This window comes from Podarcis melisellensis, assembly GCF_964234715.1.
Source record: "Podarcis melisellensis genome assembly, chromosome: 2".
Classification (NCBI taxonomy): Eukaryota; Metazoa; Chordata; class Lepidosauria; order Squamata; family Lacertidae; genus Podarcis; species Podarcis melisellensis.
In genome coordinates, this window is record NC_138529.1 from 30080176 (window position 1) to 30095660 (window position 15485).

The following is a 15485-nucleotide window of genomic DNA, read 5'->3' on the forward strand; positions in this document are numbered from 1 at the left end:
GGATTGGTTGGACACAGAGCTTTAAAGTGCAGATCTGTGCCTGGAAAGCCCAGTGTAAAATAAAGTATGGAAGGGCTCTTAGTTTCTCTCTGGTCTACACAACTGCAGCAGGATCCAGGCCTCAAAATCAGGCAGCCGCAGCAGCATCTGTACTATGAAACTGAATTGTCTTTGAAACCAGTTGGACAATTATTACTTTCCCCAAAGAATCCTGGGAATTATACTTGGGAGAATGTTCTCCACATCATTTCAAATTTCATTTGGGCTGGGAAGGTGGCAGTGAGGCAAAGAGAGTTAAGGGTGGGATGGGATACACAACAAGGTACAAAACCTTTCTCAATACATTCAAGGTAACTCCAATTGTAAAAAAGTAGTGCATTTTGAATGATGTTATTATATCTATACATCAGAATAACTACAGGGGTGTTATCACCATAGAAGAAGGATCCACACCACCTGAGGTGTACGTAAATTATTAGTGCCTAGGTGTGCACACCTACATTAGCACACACATGCATTTAATTGTCTATCACTCAATGTATAGATAAGGTGTGAGCCTGAAGAATCATTGTGTGTGGTCTGACAGACCGGAGGAAGAGAGTTCTCCCTTCTCCCTTCCTGATATTGGGGTGTGTGTGTTGTTGTTGTTGAGCGTTTTCAGAAGCCTACCATTCTCAGGGTTTGTTTTCTGGGAAGCTATGACTTTAACTGTAGATTTTTAAGCTAGTTTAAATGTGCTGTGGAGATGAGAGTCTTACCAATTTGTGCCACCAGCCTTTCTTCAGGGAAGTGGAAGCTCTTAACAGAAGTGTGAGCGCATACTGCTGCAATGGGAGTAGGAGGGAGAGGAAAGGAACTCTGCCGCGTATTTGGGGAGGCAGAGTTGGCTCATTTGAAGTGCTGTGTACATATCCATAGCAACACGTTTTCTGTTGCTCCATCTCCAATGAGGCCTACGGTAAACTCGTAAAAGGAGACGGGCAGCTGTGCATTCCTCACTTGTTCCATTAGCAAAACTCTTCTCGGAGCCCAGACCTTTCCTTCTAGCCAAAGCAACCAAGAGCCATGAGATCATCAGATTCTTCTCTCCTCTCCACCCCCCTGCCCCCCCCCGCCAGGCCCTCACTACCACCACAAGGCTTCCCAGGGCCTGTGAATAAAATCAAAGCAGATCTCAAGTCAGTCTTTGCAGCCCAGGTTGAATTCTTCATACACTGAACTGGAACAAGGCAATATAAGGCATAAATGTATGACCCTAGCAGTGGAAATTGCTATGGTCCCTAGGACCCTAATCCATCCAAATGACATAGATGATGAATATGTAGTGACCAGAAGCTCGAAAAAGACAGATAGGAGGACACAATAAATTCAGATATCAACAGAGCAGTGTTTCACAAACACTCTTTTTCTGGATTAAAACTGGAATAGTGACACTTTACATTCTGTTCTCAAAAAGGTAAATATATTCTTGATCAGCTCCCAGAACAATAAGCACAGATGGGTGGAGGGGAGTGCTCCATTGTCAGGTCTGCCTGGGGCTTCCCCATTCCAAGGGGCACTGCATTGCAGATGCATCCACCCAACTCAGTGGCTTTGATTTTTATTTTTTTATTTTTTTACATGGACACAAATCTGACAACTAGAATGGCAATATTCAAAAACCAGTGGGGAAACATTTCAACCTCCCAGGGGTAATTGACTGTAAAGTGGTCATTCTTAAATAAAGGATCTTCAAAGGGAGACTGCAATGCGAAACCACTGAATTATAGTTAATCTAGAGGTTCAATGCTATCCCTTGTGGACTGAATAGGGACAATTCATTTTTATCACTTGGTTAGAGCGTTGTGCTGATAATGCCAGGGTTGCTGCATGGGGCAGCTGCGTATTCCTGCATTGCTGGGCATTGGTCTAAAATCTAGATGATCCTCAGGGTCCCTTCCAACTCAACCATTCTATGCTTCTACATGCATTTGGCTTACCAATGCCAGGATATCTGCTATTGACAACTGCTTTGTGAAGGACCACGGTTAATTAATTTTCACCATCTGCTCTTTCTGCGTTTCATTACTCACTGACCTCACTGTTTACAATAACCCCCACAAACCATGTATATATGTTACCCTGCACCTCAGAACAGCACTCACACATCTGATGCTGTGAATTGTAGTTCACAAAAGCTTTGTTTAATCGTTTAGTCGTGTCCGACTCTTCGTGACCCCACAAAAGCTTATGCCATTATAAATTTGTTTGTGTGTAAGGTGCCTATTATGTATTGAAGTGCTCACCCTGGCCACCAGGGGTATTGTGTATATACCATATTTTTCACCCTATAGGGCGCACAGGCCCATAGGGCACACCTAGTTTGTTTGTTTTTTTTGGGGGGGGAAATAAAGAAAAAAAGTATTTCCCCCCCCCCAGGCGCAGGGGCGGGGAAAGCCCAAGCTTCCCTCGACCCCAGCCCCCAGAACAGGCTGCTATCCGCAAGCCTAGGGAGCCCGGCGGGAAGTCGCGCCGGGCTCCCAAGGCTTGCGGAGAGCTGCCCAATGCCCGGGGTGCGCTCCGCTGCGCTCCTCGGGTTTCGGGCTGCAGGCTGCTGTCCGCAAGCCTTGGGAGCCCAGCGGGAAGTCGCGCCGGGCTCCTAAGGCTTGCGGATAGCTTCCTGAAGCCTGCATTCGCCCCATAGGACGCACACACATTTCCCCCTCATTTTTGGAGGGGAAAAAGTGTGTCCTATAGGGCGAAAAATATGGTAGTTGTCACTCAGGTCCACATCAGTTAATTTAGGCGGGAAACCCTGGGGTGTTGTTGTTACAACGTTGACAGCCGGCTGCCTATAAAAGCAGGCCGGCTGAGCTGTTCAGTTCCAGCTTACTATAAAGAACCACTTTGAGAAATCTCTGTGTCGTCAGCTTTGTCAACCTACTACTTAATAGTGCCGTTGTTAATTGTTTAAAGCATGTTTTGGGAATTCACAGCTGCACCAGGCTTAATCAGTCCAGAGCAGGCATAGACCTGGAATATCTATTCCCCTGCTCTGCCCTATTCAGTTTGTGATCTCTTTCTCTTGCCCTCTCAGCTCAGCATCTACAAAAGCAAGATTCATAAACTGATATATACCTGGCAGCTCCGTGAAAGCAGGCAACGTATCAGCCGAACATTTTTTGCAAGCTCCAAGTGCTGTGAAGAACCACAGTGATCATAAAGTAATTAATATTAAAAAAAAAACTGGTGTAGGGACAACATAACAGTGCAATGCTCCGTTCGACAGTGATTAAGTTTGGCACTTTTTTAATGGAATGTTGTAAACCTTATACGTAATAGCAGCAAGATTATTCCCAAAAGATCAATGCTGTGAAAAAAACACAATGAAATTAATTCCAGGAGTTCAGAGCAAAGAACCAAGGGCATGACTACATTACAGTTTTAAATCAATTTAAAGCCTATTTAACCGTTATGGCTCACATCCAAGGAGCCTGGGAATTGTAGTTCTGTCAAAGGAGTCTCTAATGAAGGCTGCACTCACTGGCACCAATGCAGGATTTGTGGCAAGAACATTTTGCAGTGGTTTAATAGAGTGGCAGAAGTACTTTGCTCAGGTATGTGCATGAACGTCGTTTCCTATAGTACAGAGATGAGGAACCTGTGGCCCTCAGGATGTTGCTGTAACACAGCTCTCATCATCCCTGACCATTGGCCTTGCTGACTGGGAATGGCAGGAGTAGGAGTCCAAAATGATCTGGAAGGCTGCAGGTTCCCTGTCTTTGCTATATAGTTAATTCTGTATGGACAAGTAAGCAATGGAGGAGGCATTTGTCCATGCCATTGCCTGTCCTAGATAGCAGAGTCAGGATCTGGGAGAATTTGTTTCAAATCCCACCTTTGTTGCATGTCCCTCTATTTGATCATCTCTCTCTCTCTGTCTCTGATGAGAAAAATATATCTGCAGCAGACTATGGACTAGTGGGATTATGGAGATATCTACATACAGGGTAGAATTTACTAATCCCTGCTACTTTCATCACAGGTGGGAATGAGGGATAATGGGTCTTTACTGTCTGCAGGATTCATCTTACTCTTGTATGTATAAGAGGATGAATCAGAATCTCTTAAATTTCTCAAAATAAATTATGTCAGTGGTGCTCCCCGAATATACTTAAGAAAAACCTTTGGTGTTGTTTTTTTTAAAAAAGAAGTATTAGACCTACGTCAATATGGCAAAAACGCATTCCATTTTCTCCCAGTTCCCACCCCGCTTATTTTACATTTTATTTTGTGCTACGTGCTCTTCCAAGTCCTCCTAGTACATCCACTTGGAGGGACCTGGGTGGGTCCCACACCTGCATCCTATGTTTGCTCCGCAGCTCCCTCTCCCATCCCCTTGGGGGTTTGTTTTGGTCTCTGGGCTGCTGCCTTCTTTTCCAGGGCAAAGGAGCTCCCCTCTCACTTAGCTTCTTGTTCTTTCGCCCACTGCTCTGGCCCACTGCTCTGGCCTTAGCATTCTCTACTCAAAGGTGTGAATGTGCCCATTTACACCACAAAGAACTCATAACCTGCCTACTTTCAGCAGCCAGAAACACCATAACCAGACACTGGAGAGACCTGTCAGGAGTAAGCATGGACCAATGGTACCAAATAGTGTGGGAAACGGCCTTACTAGAAAAATTAACCAATAAACTGAAACTGACACGGGGACAAATAGAAGAAGACGCCTTCACCCCGGTATGGCTCCCCTTTATCACATACACAGCCCAACAAGACTATGACAAAAATCCGCCAACAGCATACAAATCAATATGGCTAACCTGATCCAAAACACCCACCCACCCCACTCACACATGAAAACAAAGATCACCACAGCCAATCACAAACAAACAACCACACCCTAGGCCAGCCCCAACCTCTCTCACTACCAAAGGAACACAAGTGAATAGCACAGAACCTGCACAAGTGACGCTGACACAAAACCCCACATATATTAAGTATAATAGAAGTATAATAGAAACATCGCCACCTGACCCCCCATCTCTCCCCCCTTTCCCCTTCTTCTTCCTAGTGTCTCAACAAATGAAACTGATCTGTAAAAAATGTTACTGGGGGGGGGGGGGGGAGAGAGAGAGACATTGCACTTTTGTAAACTAAGAAAATCTTCAATAAAAATACATTTTAAAAAAGGTGTGAATGTGCTTCAACTCCTCCACTAAGACTTCATTGACCAGCTGATGCCGATACAACAGTGCTTTTCCTTGGAATCGTGGGGAAGCTACTAGGACTTTGAAGCTTGTGGCACAGAGTCCAGGGGTTGTGTATTCTTCCACCACATGCTCGGCCGCAAGCCCCTGGAGTAGCTGCTCCCGCAAGGCCTGAACACTGAGAGCCTCCATGCTGCCCAGGGAAGCACCCAAGATGAAAGACTCCCAAACAGTTTTTATTGGCTATTGCAAAGGGCTTAATCCTAAGGGAGACAGAGGATTACATTTTATTATGACTGTTAAACTAGTTGTAACTGAACGGTTTAAGTGTAATGTTCAGACATGAAGGTGTTGACATGTTTTAATCTATTTTACTGTTGGTTTTAACTAGTTAAAAATGTTTTTATTTGTTTTTAGCTGTTTTTATTGATAATACTAATATTTCTTGTAAAGCACTTAGAGGTTTTACTACAATCAAGTACAGTAGTATGAAAATTTCATTAAATAAGCATGTTCAGAAATCAGTGAATGAGTGAATATTTGTGGGGGGATTAGGATATTCCAGTATCAGAATTTACTGATCATACACATTTCAGTAAGTAATATATACATTTGCTTAAACCAATAGGTCGTAACAAAAGTAGTTAAAGAGAAATTCTACCGCAGTTTTAAAAGCGATACATAGAATATATATAAAAAAGCAGAGAATAAACAAGAGTAAAATATGCAAGGACTAATGTAAAAAAATTAATAATTAGAATTTAAAAGTAGAAATGACCCACCTTCAAACTAAATCCATTAATCACAATTTGACATATGTACAGTAAAGGTAAAGGGACCTCGGACCATTAGGTCCAGTCGTGGCCGACTCTGGGGTTGCAGCGCTCATCTCGCTTTACTGGCCGAGGGAGCCGGTCTACAGCTTCCGGGTCATGTGGCCAGCATGACTAAGCCGCTTCTGGCAAACCAGAGCAGCACACAGAAACGTGCTTTCGAACTGCTAGGTTGGCAGGAGCAGGCACCGAGCAACGGGAACTCACCCCATTGCTGGGATTTGAACTGCAGACCTTCTGATCAGCAAGTCCTAGGCTCTGTGGTTTAACCCACAGGGCCACCCGCGTCCCGATCATATGTACAGTACAGTACTGAAATAAATTCAGACTTGGGTCACAGCAGCATGAGCAGCAGTGACTGACCATGGGGTCCCAAATTTCAGCAGTGCCCTGTGCAACACCAAATCCGCCCCCGCCCCCGCTTCTCACCTTCCACTCTGCATCATACTTGCTGCACCCAGTGGCTTGCTCCCAAGACGCCATGCCCAGCACAACCAAAAGAGTTCTGCTCCCCTAAATCTGCTTCTGTGAGCAAGTCAACAGATTCACCATTCAAAGCACTGGCAAGTTTAAACTTTGATGGGCAAATCCTGAGTCTGATGCAGTCGCTCCTTTCAGTAGCTCCTAGAGATATAAACCTGTGAGCCATTTAACACCTACCCGCTAAAAAAATCCCTCCAAAATGGATTTCTTAGGCTGCCATCCTAAACACAGTCCGGGCCCAGTCTGATCCCCTTTTTTCTATGGGGCCCTGTATGTACCGGTAAGTGGCCTCCTTGGCTCTTTCTACTGGCCCATATGAGACCAGCACAGGTGGCCAGGCCTGGTTAACATTTAATATTCCTTACCCCTATGGCTGTGATTCGTGGGTTCCCACTTAATTTTATTCTGATTTTAAATGTGATTTTAAACTGTATTTTAACCAATCGTTTGATTTTGTGTTTTTAACGTATTATATAGCCACCCTGAGCCTGGTCTTGGTCAGGGAGGCAGGGTATAAATAAATTTATTATTATTATTATTATTATTATTATTATTATTATTATTATTATTATTAAAGTGACAAGGACTGTTACAGAGCATTCCTGTACATGCCTAGCAGAAGTCAGTCCCATTTATTAAAGTGGGTATAGGATTGCCGCCAAAAGCGGACAAAATAATCAGGGCATTACAAAGACTAACAGATAATTGGGTGGCATCCCTTGACCTCACTTGGAGTCTAAACCCAGTCTGACTTGGCAGTCTGTCCTATTAGTGTAAGAGTCTATCATTAGGAGCTTTGCCACACTGAAGCACATTTAGATTAGCAGTTGGGAGTTTACTCTTGTTTCTACAGCAAGCTATTTATTTCAGTGCACTTATGCCTGTCCAGAGTTATTTTGGCTGCCCTTAAAATGTGCCTGCACTTGTGTGCTGGAAAGTTTGATCTACCAGCCTAATGTAATCAAATTACCTGCATTTAATCCAATTTATTCCTGTTGATTTATTGATATAATCACATGCACATGTGTTTTATATAGATATAAATATAATGTACATACTAAACAATGCCAAAAAACAAAAACACAAAGAACCAGTGAGTAACTTAATTCTATATGCCTTCTGGTTTTTATTTCATAAAATATGCTACTTGAACATCAAGATTAGTAAAAAAAATAAAAATAAACCAATCTATAGCATCAGCTGCAATATTTCATTCAGTTGAGGTTCCATTGAGGAGGTCTCTAACAGTGCCTCTGGCTTCATTAATCCTCTCATTCCCAGCATCCAAATCTTATAACACTACTACAGGAGGTGGGGAACCTCAGGTCTGGGGCCCAAATGTGGCACTGCAAGCCTCTATATTCAGACTCTCCTTGAGTGTTTTTATCTAGCTGGGATGTGTTACTGAACTCTGCTAACGATTCGTGCTTCCCTAGTTGGAGGATAGAGAGATACGCGTGTAGAAACTAGCCTACTGCAGAAAGGTAAAATATACATTCATTGTTCCAACCACTTCTGTCTCTGGCCCAACACTGGCCTGTGGCCCCTAGGAGGTTGCCGAGAAGGAAATGTGGCCCTTGGGCTGAAATGTGTTTCCTACTCCTGCTCTACTGCCCTTGAATTTGGGGGGTTGATTCCATAAGGATTAACTGCTGCTGTAGACAGACATTCCCCATCCATTTGTTTCCTTTTCCTGCAATGGTAAATGGAAGGCACATTATCAGTGCAATGCACAATATCATCAGTACCCAGCCTGTTGTTGTTGTTGTTGTTTAGTCGTTTAGTCGTGTCCGACTCTTTGTGTCCCCATGGACCAGAGCATGCCAGGCACTTCTGTCTTCCACTGCCTCCCGCAGTTTGGTCAGACTCATGTTTGTAGCTTCGAAGACACTGTCCAACCATCTTGTCCTCTGTCGTCCCCTTCTCCTTTTGCCCTCCATCTTTCCCAACATCAGGGTCTTTTCCAGGGAGTCTTCTCTTCTCATGAGGTGGCCAAAGTATTGGAGCCTCAGCTTCACGATCTGTCCTTCCAGTGAGCACTCAGGGCTGATTTCCTTCAGAATGGAGAGGTTTGATCTTCTTGCAGTCCATGGGACTCTCAAGAGTCTCCTCCAGCACCATAATTCAAAAGCATCAATTCTTTGGCGAGCAGCCTTCTTCATGGTCCAGCTCTGACTTCCAAAGCCTATCCAGGTTAAAACTGATATGAAAGTCTGTAGGGGTCATGCCTGCTGCAGCTACACATCTGCTTAAAATGGTCCTGGGACATGGAAGGCCTGAATCTTATTGCCTGTAGGCAAATCTTGCTTCCACCCCTGCTAAAAGGGAAGCCAGGAGCCAAAGAACTCCTTAGGCTCATGCAAGAGGACTGTGTCACGCAAGTAAAATTAACTACAACATGTTGTTTCTCAGCTGACCAACACGTCACGTTACAAATATTACAAAAATACCCTGAGTTTCAAGATCAATTTGCCTTTCAGCAAACTCTCTTGACTTCGTGGAACTACCGGTACTTTCAAGGTTGTCTGGGTTTCGGCCACTGCCTAGAAAATTCATAGGACTCTTCTGCGCTTATTCTTATCTCGGCAATTAGGCGAACTCCTCTAGGAGGAAATTCCCATCCAGTGTCTTAGCTGGGCACTGTGCTTCTCCTGGTGGCAAGGGAAGGAGGAAATGTCATCGTATTTGCATAATTTGCAAAGAGAAAAGGGAACTAGCGGCTGAGAAATGTGGTGCAGGGACAGCGGAGCGGAGCACCTGCTTCCCTGTTTGACCAGACTCCAAGCAGTTTCAACAGGACAATGAGATGTGGCCACAATGCTGAGGAAATTGCAGCCAGTTCTTGCTATTTCCCCCACACTTCAATAGCCCGACAGTGCTGGCAGTTCAGGGAAACGCTCCAGTTGCGATCCTTCACCCACCCACCCCGGGAGCTGGTTTGTGGAAAGGGAAGAGAAATATTGTCAGACAGTTAAAACAGAAAAAGTACCAGCAATTCCCCAGCAAGATGCAGTTCCTGATATTGCCCCAGTTTTTGCTACTCCCAGCACAGAGCAAGTGGAGGCAAGCACTAGCCCCGGGGGGGAAGTCATGAGACCTGCACTTTCTGAGGGCAAGGCGCCTTGGATACTAGGCTGAATTAATGATATTGATGCATCTACATAAAGTGCTTTGTGAGAGTTTAAAGGGCTTCTTATATTCCACCTGAGTAATCCATACAACAACCCTGTAGAAAAGTCCGCGCCAGCACTAGCTTTGATGGGCCTGGCTGGTGGCACTCTGCATGCTCCACAGGGGCAGCAGGGGCTGGGAAGATGTAAAATTTTTTTAAAAAAAAAATCAGGTCAGCATCAGTGGCATAGGATCCTCCAGGGCCCAAGGTGCCCAAACATTTGCCCCACTATATCCGATGCTGACAGCATGCCCCAAAGCAGCTCTGTATTATGATTTGTATACTACAGATAGAGAGAGTGATGGAACTAAGAGATAAAGCCCAACTAGACATGACTATGGTGCAATTCCAATGTCATGCTTAATCATAGTTTAATGTGTTAAGAACAAGCCATAGCAAACCTTGGTATCATATGCCCCCCTCCCTTTCCTCCAGTGCAGGACCAAGGAGGAGTTCAGAAGCTCTGGCTTCCATTTTTGTTTAACTGCATCCAAATCAACAAAGAGTGGCTAACGTTAACTATGGTTTATTTGAAACAAGCCTCCTTGAAACCATGGTTCATTAAACAAATGCTCTTTCATTTACCTATAAAGCCAGGGGTGCAGGGGAGAGTGAATTTGCTTTTTATATAAAAATGAATGCAATGGAACATAGAGCAGATGGTCCAGGATAATTATCACATCAAATTCACTCTTAATGCGTCAATGACATGTTGCAGGATGCACCCACAGTAAAAGCCCCGTCTGGAGGTGCCTTGTCAGTTTCCTCCACACTTTTTCTACCACCAACTACATTATCACAGAAGTAGTAGCCAACTGAGGGTGGTTTAGGATGCAGCGAGTATGGAAAGGGAGAAGCCATCACTGGTGTTTTCTGATCCTTCTCTGACTCATCAGGAACCACAGAGTAACTTTCCAAATCCATGTTATAGCCAGGAGCAGAGCTTACTCATTCAGACGCCTCCTGCTTTGATGCCTGACCTTGTATGCTCTTTGAATCTGTTTACACTGCACTAGTTACTTACGGGCACAGCATGGCATAGACATTTGAGCAATTTCAAAAACGTGGATGCCATTCGAAGGCATGAAGCTCTTGTGGAAGGTTCCAGAAGCTCCCTCTTTCATAAGAAGAGCTCTGCTGGGTGAGGCCAAAGGCAATTCTAGCCCAGCATCTTGCATTATGCTCACAGCGGCCACCCAGGTGCAATGTGGGAAGACTGTGTAAGCAGCACCTGAGCACAACTGCACCCTTCCCACTTGCGATTCCCAGCCACTGTGGGGAGGGGGGGTGTCACTGAGATATCGTTAACGGGTCACTGGCAGCAGGGTTTTCCTTCCCTTATTGAATTGGAAGAGGGAACAAGCTTGTTTTCTCCTGCTCAGAAGGACAGGACTCGAACCGATGGCTTCAAGTTACAAGAAAGAAGATTCTGACTGAACATCAGGAAGAACTTTCTGACAGTAAGAGCGATTCGGCAGCGGAACTGTCTCCCTCGGGAGCTTTTAAGCAGAAGTTGGGTGGCCATCTGTCCTAGGTGCTTTGGCTGAGATTCCTGCATTGCAAGGGGTTGGACTAGATGGCCCTTGGGGTCCCTTCCCACTCTAAGATTCTATGAATTTCCCCTGAAAAGGTTCAATCCATACTGCCTCCAACACTGAACGTAGCACATAGCCATCACGACCACCAGGGAATTTGCTACCTGGGAGAAGGACACCTGCTTTTGAGACCCCTAGGAAGCAGGCAGCTGAACAAACATATCGGAATTATCTTCCTGTTGGTCTTAATAACTTCAACCAGCAGCCTCACCCGAGACAGCAAAATAAAATAGGGAGAACACATTCAGATAGATCCGGCCTTGAGTGAACCTGCTTTGACCATGCCCTTTCTTTCTTTCTTTCTTTCTTTCTTTCTTTCTTTCTGTTATGCCAAAGTTTCTGCTTCCTCAGCTGACTGGGGCTGTGTACACATCACCATAGCTCCAGTGCACTCTCCCCTCTGGTATTTGAAGCCATGTACTTGTGACATTAGCCATAATCCATATTAATTCTGTATTTCTTGAGAAATACTGCTGTTGGGGGTGTTCTCTCAAACCAGCTTCCAACTGATTTGAAAGCATAAGCCAAGTTCGCTTTGCAGTCAAACTGAGGTGTGTTCTTCTGAGATGGCCCTTGCGCATGCGCAGATCACAGCGCATGAGCAGATGACAGAGGGGAGGGTTCGGGTACAGGGAAACCAAACAAGGAATATGTATTGAGTGAATGCATCCCTGCCCCTTCTCTGCTGTGTACAGCAATACACATACCAACACCCTGTGTTTTAAGCTAGTACTGTGTACAAACTCTGGAGCAGATGTTTAGTGCGGGGAGCGCTAGCTATCCCTCTTGGTTTCCAAGGCAGCCAAGTAAATCTCTATCCTGCGTAACAGGAAGCTGGTTGGGGAGAAACACGCACGCATGCACATACAAAAAGAAAAGTCTTGACATTTTGGAGGAAGAATTTAAACAAAACCTTGTTCCTATGGTAACAGGAGCTGCAGGCATGTCATCCCTCCTCCTTCTTCCCCAAATTGGGGAGGCAGCCAAGGAGAAGAGGAAGCAATAACCACTGCTTGGCTCCCTGGCAGGAAAGGCAGCGACTCATGCAAGCTGAAGTGCCAAAACATCTATTCTTGGCCCAGAAATTCTTGGTCCTAGTAAATCTGAAGGGGATTCCAACGGGCACTGGATTGACAAGAATTGGGGCACGCTGGTTTCAGGACAAGTAGAAACCATGACATCACAGGGCAAACATAGCAACATAGCCAGGCCAGTTGGACAACGGGGCATCAATTGATCTTTGCATTGGGAGAAGGACTATTGTCTACAAAGTCTTTCTTCCAAAGCAGACTGCACTGTCAGATTGTCCAGCCATCCTTATATACTAGAGGCAGACAGACCTTTTTCTTATTCCGGTCCCTGGTAAAACGCAAATCCTATTTAACCTTTTGACACGTGCTCACTAGAGTTTTCAGATTGCACTGAGCATGCCTATAAGTTAAATCTTTATCCCCCCCTCTCTTTCTGTGCATGTTGGAATCAGTTGGAAACTGGTTTTGAGGGAACACCCCCCCCCAACAGCAGTATGAGTCGTTTGAGTGCTGATCCATGTAACTTCGTGGACACAAATGCCAGAATGTTACTACCTTTCTGCCACCCACCACCTTTAATTGCCTATGCAGATATGAAAGGTAGCTGAATGTGTTTGTGGTGCAGCTATTCTGTAAATACAAAGGAGTCTATTGTGAGATTAAATGTAACATTAGAAAAAAATTAAAAGGAAACTCTTATGGGACGGAGAGTCCTTGGCAAATGCCAAACTTCAAAAGTCCAGGCTGGAGGAAGGCACAGTGAAAGCTCAGTTGCAATTATCGCCTCAGAATATGTTCCTGCTCATTATAGGATCCCAGCCTTTGCATGATTCTCCTTTTGCATTTTAACCCTTGCAGCCTGACTGCAGCACACATAGCCCCCCCCCTCTCTCTCTCACACACACACACACACACACACACACACACACACGTGTCTTGGCGTCCAACACAGCAGCACTGTCTGCCAAATTTTACAGAGCTTCTTGGAAAGTGCCTTTTTTGGTAGGGCTAATGTCTCTTCAGAAAGGAAAGGAACACAGCGGGAACAAGAAGATACTTCAAATTTATCTTGTCCCATCCCAGGCAGGATCCTGGCACCACTGGTATAGCCCGGGAAAACTGCCCGGGAGGGCAGGCACCAAGAAATGTGACCTTGAGCCAAACTCACGTGCCCATTTCAAAGAGACACCACATTAAATCTCTGTTCTGCCTCTTGCACCTTGGGGAGAACTGTTCAGATGTTTGCTGTTTCTCTGGCACTAGAGCCATGCCCAGCGCTCATGAAACATTGCCACCAACACATGCACAGAACAGCAATTACAAAGGTAAATTCACACGACTGCACTAGGTTTCTGTTTTTGAGTCAGTCCAGTCTACTCACCCCAGCCCCTTCACGGATTGAGGGTACACCTGGATTATGTATACAGTGGTACCTTGGGTTAAGTACTTAATTCGTTCCGGAGGTCTGTTCTTAACCTGAAACTGTTCTTAACCTGAAGCACCACTTTAGCTAATGGGGGTCTCCTGCTGCTGCCACGCCGCCAGAGCACTATTTCTGGGTTAGCGGAGTCTGTAACCTGAAACGTATGTAACCTGAAGCGTTTGTAACCCGAGGTACCACTGTATTGGGCCCAGTTTCCTTGGCCTGCCTGGATGCAAAGAGTTGTGTGGATTTTCCTTCACATGCTGTTACGCCTTTACTAGCACTTTGTGTTCACCATGGAGATGCCACCTTCAGTAGGGGGAAGGGCAATTGCTTAGTGGCAGAGAATCTGGTCTGCATGTGGGGGGAGGGTGATCCCCATGTTTCATCCCCAGGGTCTCCACGCAGGGTGGGAAAGTCTCCTTCTCTGAAACCCTGGAGAGCCATTGCCAGTCAGGTGGTGAGTTTGATGGAGCAAGGGTCAGACTCTGCACAAGAATGCTTCCTATGCCCCCTATGTCTTTGCAAGTGGATGGGTGCAAAGCGGTTGTGGGTATCAAGACAAAAGCAACCCTAGTGTTAGATAGAGGGGCTTAAGAAAGAAGTGGGCAAGGGCGACACCACAGAATGCAAAAGTCTCCAGATCTCCAGGCCCCCAGTTGGAATGGCCTCCTAGCAGATGGGAAGCAACAGCCCCTGGGCCAAAGCAGCCACCTCTGTCACATCAGGCTTCATCACCCAGCTCTGGCTTCCTAGGCAATGCTGTAGCATCCCTTCCCCCACTTCTTCCCGGCTCTTGGTTTCTCCAGCTTGGCACACGTCCAGAACAAGTTTGCTCTGATTCCATTCAGGTTGAGCAAGACGCCGTTGTGACTCCTTCCCTCCCATCTGCCTATAGGGCAGCATGGAGCCAGTAACAGGGAGGTGGAGTGGAGGCTGCAGGAGCTTACACAACTCTTCTGTGGGGCCAGCTTCCCGTCAGTCTGTACACAACCATAACACACCCATTGTATAATCTGCACGTGCATATCCATCATCCATGTACACACCCATAAATCCAGTATACTACAGTGATTCATATCATGCAGTTCTCAAATTACTACCTTGGACTGAGGGAACGACATTCCATTTTTCTTCTGGGGGCTCCCCTTTGTTTACTTTTATCCAAAGGTACCAGAGCTGACAGAAAGGCCCCTTCGGTTTTCCCCTTCGCAGTTCCAGTAAGCACTTCATTGTTTTATTGCTTCTATGCAAACTGCCTCGGGCATATTGCAGGTCACTATTATACCAATTTTACTAGTGGGAAGATGAGATGTAAAGATTGTGGATGTGGATTTACCTCCTGGGCTTCCAATGTCTATTTTTGGTATCACCCATATTGCTGCTGTGAAGTTTGAGTTTGCCCTCACATCACTTACTTAATTCAGGGGAAACAGTGGGGGATTTTCTGAGCCAGCAAGAAGGACACAGCCGGGGGCTGGGGTCATGGCTTCACTCAACTTCCTGTTAAATAGCAAGCCAGTTTCAATGGCTTCTGTCTTATGTCAGCCTTTCTCAACCTGGTGCCCTCCAGATGTTTTCGACTACAACTCCCATCAGCCCCAGCCAGCACACCTATAGTCCTAAACATTTGGAGGGCACCAAGTTGGCAAAGGCTGCCTTGTGGAAGATACAAGGATGGTCCAAACCACACCAGATCCAGCTGCCTGGGGCAAATGAACTGGGAAGCTATTGCACGCTCCCACAACCTTGACCTTTT

General features: G+C 45.6%; 1 protein-coding gene and 2 long non-coding RNA genes across 4 annotated transcripts in view; 1 reads left to right on the plus strand and 2 right to left on the minus strand.

Annotated features, from left to right (window-relative positions):
- The window catches only part of PGS1 (phosphatidylglycerophosphate synthase 1), a 125611-nt gene that overhangs the window by 69245 nt on the left and 40881 nt on the right, over positions 1 to 15485 (minus strand). The gene's annotated exons all lie outside the window — the stretch shown is intronic.
- Positions 1 to 15485, plus strand: part of LOC309363581 — a 44422-nt gene that overhangs the window by 9357 nt on the left and 19580 nt on the right. The gene's annotated exons all lie outside the window — the stretch shown is intronic.
- LOC309363629 lies at positions 7604 to 8728 on the minus strand. The gene is made up of 2 exons (XR_014165490.1): positions 8682 to 8728; positions 7604 to 8258 (listed from the first exon to the last, which is right to left on the minus strand). It is a non-coding gene; the product is annotated as an uncharacterized lncRNA (long non-coding RNA).